General features: G+C 41.8%; 1 protein-coding gene across 2 annotated transcripts in view; it reads left to right on the plus strand.

Moving 5' to 3' along the window:
- Positions 1 to 4,639: 4,639 nt before the first annotated feature.
- LOC142243727 (uncharacterized) overlaps positions 4,640 to 10,000 on the plus strand; it is a 43,836-nt gene continuing 38,475 nt past the window's right edge. The window contains exon 1 of one of the 2 annotated variants that reach the window (XM_075315920.1): positions 4,640 to 4,716. The gene's annotated coding sequence lies outside the window, so the exon portion shown is untranslated. The remainder of the gene's footprint in view (positions 4,717 to 10,000) is intronic. The other variant, XM_075315921.1, reaches the window with a different exon arrangement.

Raw genomic sequence — 10,000 nt, forward strand, 5'->3', positions numbered from 1 at the left:
CTATACACAGGAGAGGTCACACACTATACACGGGAGAGGTCACACACTATACACAGGAGAGGTCACACACTATACACAGGAGAGGTCACACACTATACACAGGAGAGATCACACACTATACACAGGAGAGATCACACACTATACACAGGGAGAGGTCACACACTATACACGGGAGAGGTCACACACTATACACGGGAGAGGTCACACACTATACACGGGAGAGGTCACACACTATACACGGGAGAGGTCACACACTATACACGGGAGAGGTCACACACTATACACGGGAGAGGTCACACACTATACACGGGAGAGGTCACACACTATACACAGGAGAGGTCACACACTATACACGGGAGAGGTCACACACTATACACGGGAGAGGTCACACACTATACACAGGAGAGGTCACACACTATACACGGGAGAGGTCACACACTATACACAGGAGAGGTCACACACTATACACGGGAGAGATCACACACTATACACGGGAGAGGTCACACACTATACACAGGAGAGATCACACACTATACACAGGAGAGATCACACATTATACACAGGAGAGATCACACACTATACACAGGAGAGGTCACACACTATACACAGGAGAGATCACACACTATACACGGGAGAGGTCACACACTATACACAGGAGAGATCACACATTATACACAGGAGAGATCACACACTATACACAGGAGAGGTCACACACTATACACAGGAGAGATCACACACTATACACAGGAGAGGTCACACACTATACACAGGAGAGGTCACACACTATACACAGGAGAGGTCACACACTATACACGGGAGAGATCACACACTATACACGGGAGAGATCACACACTATACACGGGAGAGATCACACACTATACACGGAGAGGTCACACACTATACACAGGAGAGGTCACACACTATACACAGGAGAGGTCACACATTATACACAGGAGAGGTCACACACTATACACAGGAGAGGTCACACACTATACACGGGAGAGATCACACACTATACACGGGAGAGGTCACACACTATACACGGGAGAGGTCACACACTATACACGGGAGAGGTCACACACTATACACAGGAGAGATCACACACTATACACGGGAGAGGTCACACACTATACACAGGAGAGATCACACACTATACACAGGAGAGATCACACATTATACACAGGAGAGATCACACACTATACACAGGAGAGGTCACACACTATACACGGGAGAGATCACACACTATACACGGGAGAGGTCACACACTATACACAGGAGAGATCACACATTATACACAGGAGAGATCACACACTATACACAGGAGAGGTCACACACTATACACAGGAGAGATCACACACTATACACAGGAGAGGTCACACACTATACACAGGAGAGGTCACACACTATACACAGGAGAGGTCACACACTATACACGGGAGAGATCACACACTATACACGGAGAGATCACACACTATACACGGGAGAGATCACACACTATACACAGGAGAGGTCACACACTATACACAGGAGAGATCACACACTATACACAGGAGAGATCACACACTATACACAGGAGAGATCACACACTATACACAGGAGAGGTCACACACTATACACAGGAGAGATCACACACTATACACAGGAGAGATCACACACTATACACAGGAGAGGTCACACACTATACACAGGAGAGGTCACACACTATACACAGGAGAGGTCACACACTATACACAGGAGAGGTCACACACTATACACAGGAGAGATCACACACTATACACAGGAGAGATCACACACTATACACAGGAGAGATCACACACTATACACAGGAGAGGTCACACACTATACACAGGAGAGGTCACACACTATACACAGGAGAGGTCACACACTATACACAGGAGAGATCACACACTATACACAGGAGAGATCACACACTATACACAGGAGAGATCACACACTATACACAGGAGAGATCACACACTATACACAGGAGAGATCACACTATACACAGGAGAGGTCACACACTATACACAGGAGAGATCACACTATACACAGGAGAGCACACACTATACACAGGAGAGCACACACTATACACAGGAGAGCACACACTATACACAGGAGAGATCACACACTATACACAGGAGAGATCACACACTATACACGGGAGAGATCACACACTATACACGGGAGAGGTCACACACTATACACGGGAGAGATCACACACTATACACAGGAGAGATCACACACTATACACAGGAGAGGTCACACACTATACACAGGAGAGATCACACACTATACACAGGAGAGATCACACACTATACACGGGAGAGGTCACACACTATACACGGGAGAGATCACACACTATACACAGGAGAGATCACACACTATACACGGGAGAGATCACACACTATACACGGGAGAGATCACACACTATACACAGGAGAGGTCACACACTATACACAGGAGAGGTCACACACTATACACGGGAGAGGTCACACACTATACACAGGAGAGATCACACACTATACACAGGAGAGATCACACACTATACACGGGAGAGGTCACACACTATACACAGGAGAGGTCACACACTATACACAGGAGAGATCACACACTATACACGGGAGAAGTCACACACTATACACGGGAGAGGTCACACACTATACACAGGAGAGGTCACACACTATACACAGGAGAGGTCACACACACTATACACGGGAGAGGTCACACACTATACACGGGAGAGGTCACACACTATACACGGGAGAGGTCACACACTATACACGGGAGAGGTCACACACTATACACAGGAGAGGTCACACACTATACACGGGAGAGGTCACACACTATACACAGGAGAGGTCACACACTATACACAGGAGAGATCACACATTATACACAGGAGAGATCACACACTATACACGGGAGAGATCACACACTATACACGGGAGAGGTCACACACACTATACACGGGAGAGGTCACACACACTATACACGGGAGAGGTCACACACACTATACACAGGAGAGGTCACACACTATACACAGGAGAGGTCACACACTATACACAGGAGAGATCACACACTATACACAGGAGAGGTCACACACTATACACAGGAGAGATCACACACTATACACGGGAGAGGTCACACACTATACACGGGAGAGGTCACACACACTATACACGGGAGAGGTCACACACACTATACACGGGAGAGGTCACACACACTATACACGGGAGAGGTCACACACTATACACGGGAGAGATCACACACTATACACGGGAGAGGTCACACACTATACACAGGAGAGGTCACACACTATACACGGGAGAGGTCACACACTATACACGGGAGAGGTCACACACTATACACGGGAGAGATCACACACTATACACAGGAGAGGTCACACACTATACACGGGAGAGGTCACACACTATACACAGGAGAGATCACACACTATACACGGGAGAGGTCACACACTATACACGGGAGAGGTCACACACTATACACGGGAGAGGTCACACACTATACACAGGAGAGGTCACACACTATACACGGGAGAGGTCACACACTATACACGGGAGAGATCACACACTATACACAGGAGAGATCACACACTATACACAGGAGAGGTCACACACTATACACGGGAGAGGTCACACACTATACACAGGAGAGGTCACACACTATACACAGGAGAGGTCACACACTATACACAGGAGAGGTCACACACTATACACAGGAGAGGTCACACACTATACACAGGAGAGCACACACTATACACGGGAGAGGTCACACACTATACACGGGAGAGATCACACACTATACACGGGAGAGATCACACACTATACACGGGAGAGGTCACACACTATACACGGGAGAGATCACACACTATACACGGGAGAGGTCACACACTATACACAGGAGAGCACACACTATACACGGGAGAGATCACACACTATACACAGGAGAGGTCACACACTATACACAGGAGAGATCACACACTATACACAGGAGAGGTCACACACTATACACAGGAGAGATCACACACTATACACAGGAGAGGTCACACACTATACACGGGAGAGATCACACACTATACACAGGAGAGATCACACACTATACACAGGAGAGATCACACACTATACACAGGAGAGGTCACACACTATACACAGGAGAGATCACACACTATACACAGGAGAGAGCACACACTATACACAGGAGAGCACACACTATACACAGGAGAGATCACACACTATACACGGGAGAGGTCACACACTATACACAGGAGAGGTCACACACTATACACAGGAGAGGTCACACACTATACACAGGAGAGGTCACACACTATACACGGGAGAGGTCACACACTATACACAGGAGAGGTCACACACTATACACAGGAGAGGTCACACACTATACACGGGAGAGGTCACACACTATACACAGGAGAGCACACACTATACACGGGAGAGGTCACACACTATACACAGTCGCTGGATGATGACTCGCCGTCGCTTTACGGTTGTTGACTGTCGGGAATCATCGGGGATTGCTCGAGGCTTCAGTAAGATGGCGGCGGCTTTTCTTTCCTGTTTGTCTTTATAAACTCCGCCCACAAACGTCCCGCTCTCCAGAAGCTGAGGGAAGTGACGTCACCAGAACTTCCGGGTCACAGGACGGAGAAGGAAACGGCGGAGACCGAGAGCCGTGCGTGAGGTATATATAATATACACGTCCTGTGTGATCGGGGGTCATATATATATAATATACACGTCCTGTGTGATCGGGGGTCATATATATATATATATAATATACACGTCCTGTGTGATCGGGGGCCATATATATATATATATAATATACACGTCCTGTGTGATCGGGGGCCAAATATATATATATATAATATACATGTCCTGTGTGATCGGGGTCATATATATATAATATACATGTCCTGTGTGATCGGGGTCATATATATATAATATACATGTCCTGTGTGATCGGGGTCATATATATATAATATACACGTCCTGTGTGATCGGGGGTCATATATATATATAATATACACGTCCTGTGTGATCGGGGGTCATTTATATATATATAATATACACGTCCTGTGTGATTGGGGGGTCATATATATATATAATATACACGTCCTGTGTGATCGGGGGTCATTTATATATATATAATATACACGTCCTGTGTGATCGGGGGTCATATATATATATAATATACACGTCCTGTGTGATCGGGGGTCATATATATATATAATATACACGTCCTGTGTGATCGGGGGTCATATATATATATATAATATACACGTCCTGTGTGATCGGGGGTCATATATATATAATATACACGTCCTGTGTGATCGGGGTCATATTTATATAATATACACGTCCTGTGTGATCGGGGGTCATATATATATAATATACACGTCCTGTGTGATCGGGGGTTATATATATATATAATATACACGTCCTGTGTGATTGGGGGTCATATATATATAATATACACGTCCTGTGTGATCGGGGGTCATATATATATATATAATATACACGTCCTGTGTGATCGGGGGTCATATATATATATAATATACACGTCCTGTGTGATCGGGGTCATATATATATATAATATACACGTCCTGTGTGATCGGGGGTCATATATATATATATAATATACACGTCCTGTGTGATCGGGGGTCATATATATATATAATATACACGTCCTGTGTGATCGGGGTCATATATATATATATATAATATACACGTCCTGTGTGATCGGGGTCATATATATATAATATACACGTCCTGTGTGATCGGGGTCATATATATATAATATACACGTCCTGTGTGATCGGGGGTCATATATATATATAATATACACGTCCTGTGTGATCGGGGGGTCATATATATATATAATATACACGTCCTGTGTGATCGGGGTCATATATATATAATATACACGTCCTGTGTGATCGGGGGTCATATATATATAATATACACGTCCTGTGTGATCGGGGGGTCATATATATAATATACACGTCCTGTGTGATCGGGGTCATATATATATATATATAATATACACGTCCTGTGTGATCGGGGGTCATATATATATAATATACACGTCCTGTGTGATCGGGGGTCATATATATATAATATACACGTCCTGTGTGATCGGGGGTCATATATATAATATACACGTCCTGTGTGATCGGGGGTCATATATATAATATACACGTCCTGTGTGATCGGGGGTCATATATATATAATATACACGTCCTGTGTGATCGGGGGTCATATATATATAATATACACGTCCTGTGTGATCGGGGGGTCATATATATAATATACACGTCCTGTGTGATCGGGGTCATATATATATATATATAATATACACGTCCTGTGTGATCGGGGGTCATATATATATAATATACACGTCCTGTGTGATCGGGGGTTATATATATATATAATATACACGTCCTGTGTGATCGGGGGTCATATATATATAATATACACGTCCTGTGTGATTGGGGGTCATATATATATATAATATACACGTCCTGTGTGATCGGGGGTCATATATATATAATATACACGTCCTGTGTGATCGGGGGTCATATATATATATAATATACACGTCCTGTGTGATCGGGGGTCATATATATAATATACACGTCCTGTGTGATCGGGGGTCATATATATATATATATATATATATATATATATATATATATATATATATATATATATATATATATATAATATACACGTCCTGTGTGATTGGGGGTCATATATATATATATATATATATATATATATATATATATATATATATATATATAATATACACGTCCTGTGTGATTGGGGGTCATATATATATATAATATACACGTCCTGTGTGATCGGGGTCATATATATATAATATACACGTCCTGTGTGATCGGGGGTTATATATATATAATATACACGTCCTGTGTGATCGGGGGTTATATATATATAATATACACGTCCTGTGTGATCGGGGGTTATATATATATATAATATACACGTCCTGTGTGATCGGGGGTCATATATATATAATATACACGTCCTGTGTGATCGGGGGTCATATATATATAATATACACGTCCTGTGTGATCGGGGGTCATATATATATAATATACACGTCCTGTGTGATCGGGGGTTATATATATATATAATATACACGTCCTGTGTGATCGGGGTCATATATATATAATATACACGTCCTGTGTGATCGGGGGTCATATATATATAATATACACGTCCTGTGTGATCGGGGGTCATATATATATAATATACACGTCCTGTGTGATCGGGGGGTCATATATATAATATACACGTCCTGTGTGATCGGGGTCATATATATATATATATAATATACACGTCCTGTGTGATCGGGGGTCATATATATATAATATACACGTCCTGTGTGATCGGGGGTCATATATATATAATATACACGTCCTGTGTGATCGGGGGGTCATATATATAATATACACGTCCTGTGTGATCGGGGTCATATATATATATATATAATATACACGTCCTGTGTGATCGGGGGTCATATATATATAATATACACGTCCTGTGTGATCGGGGGTTATATATATATATAATATACACGTCCTGTGTGATCGGGGGTCATATATATATAATATACACGTCCTGTGTGATTGGGGGTCATATATATATATAATATACACGTCCTGTGTGATCGGGGGTCATATATATATAATATACACGTCCTGTGTGATCGGGGGTCATATATATATATAATATACACGTCCTGTGTGATCGGGGGTCATATATATATATAATATACACGTCCTGTGTGATCGGGGGTTATATATATATATAATATACACGTCCTGTGTGATCGGGGGTTATATATATATAATATACACGTCCTGTGTGATCGGGGGTTATATATATATATAATATACACGTCCTGTGTGATCGGGGGTCATATATATATAATATACACGTCCTGTGTGATCGGGGGTCATATATATATAATATACACGTCCTGTGTGATCGGGGGTCATATATATATAATATACACGTCCTGTGTGATCGGGGGTCATATATATATAATATACACGTCCTGTGTGATCGGGGGTCATATATATATAATATACACGTCCTGTGTGATCGGGGTCATATATATATAATATACACGTCCTGTGTGATCGGGGGTCATATATATATAATATACACGTCCTGTGTGATCGGGGGGTCATATATATATATATAATATACACGTCCTGTGTGATCGGGGGTCATATATATATAATATACACGTCCTGTGTGATCGGGGGTCATATATATATAATATACACGTCCTGTGTGATCGGGGTCATATATATATAATATACACGTCCTGTGTGATCGGGGGTCATATATATATAATATACACGTCCTGTGTGATCGGGGGGTCATATATATATATAATATACACGTCCTGTGTGATCGGGGGTCATATATATAATATACACGTCCTGTGTGATCGGGGGTCATATATATATAATATACACGTCCTGTGTGATCGGGGGTCATATATATATAATATACACGTCCTGTGTGATCGGGGGTCATATATATATATAATATACACGTCCTGTGTGATCGGGGGTTATATATATATAATATACACGTCCTGTGTGATCGGGGGTTATATATATATAATATACACGTCCTGTGTGATCGGGGGTCATATATATATAATATACACGTCCTGTGTGATCGGGGGGTCATATATATATAATATACACGTCCTGTGTGATCGGGGTCATATATATATAATATACACGTCCTGTGTGATCGGGGGTCATATATATATAATATACACGTCCTGTGTGATCGGGGGTCATATATATATAATATACACGTCCTGTGTGATCGGGGGGTCATATATATATATAATATACACGTCCTGTGTGATCGGGGGTCATATATATATATATAATATACACGTCCTGTGTGATCGGGGGTCATATATATATATATAATATACACGTCCTGTGTGATCGGGGTCATATATATATATAATATACACGTCCTGTGTGATCGGGGTCATATATATATAATATACACGTCCTGTGTGATCGGGGGTCATATATATATATAATATACACGTCCTGTGTGATCGGGGTCATATATATATAATATGCACGTCCTGTGTGATCGGGGGGTCCTATATATAATATACACGTCCTGTGTGATCGGGGGTCATATATATATATATATATATAATATACACGTCCTGTGTGATCGGGGGTCATATATATATAATATACACGTCCTGTGTGATCGGGGGTCATATATATATATATAATATACACGTCCTGTGTGATCGGGGTCATATATATATAATATACACGTCCTGTGTGATCGGGGGTCATATATATATATAATATACACGTCCTGTGTGATCGGGGTCATATATATATATAATATACACGTCCTCTGTGATCGGGGGTCATATATAAGTATAATATACACGTCCTGTGTGATCGGGGGTCATATATATATAATATACACGTCCTGTGTGATTGGGGGTCATATATATATATAATATACACGTCCTGTGTGATCGGGGGTCATATATATATAATATACACGTCCTGTGTGATCGGGGGTCATATATATATATAATATACACGTCCTGTGTGATCGGGGGTCATATATATATATAATATACACGTCCTGTGTGATCGGGGGTTATATATATATAATATACACGTCCTGTGTGATCGGGGGTTATATATATATAATATACACGTCCTGTGTGATCGGGGGTTATATATATATATAATATACACGTCCTGTGTGATCGGGGGTCATATATATAATATACACGTCCTGTGTGATCGGGGGTCATATATATATAATATACACGTCCTGTGTGATCGGGGGGTCATATATATATAATATACACGTCCTGTGTGATCGGGGTCATATATATATAATATACACGTCCTGTG

This window comes from Anomaloglossus baeobatrachus, chromosome 6, assembly GCF_048569485.1.
Source record: "Anomaloglossus baeobatrachus isolate aAnoBae1 chromosome 6, aAnoBae1.hap1, whole genome shotgun sequence".
Lineage (NCBI taxonomy): Eukaryota > Metazoa > Chordata > Amphibia > Anura > Aromobatidae > Anomaloglossus > Anomaloglossus baeobatrachus.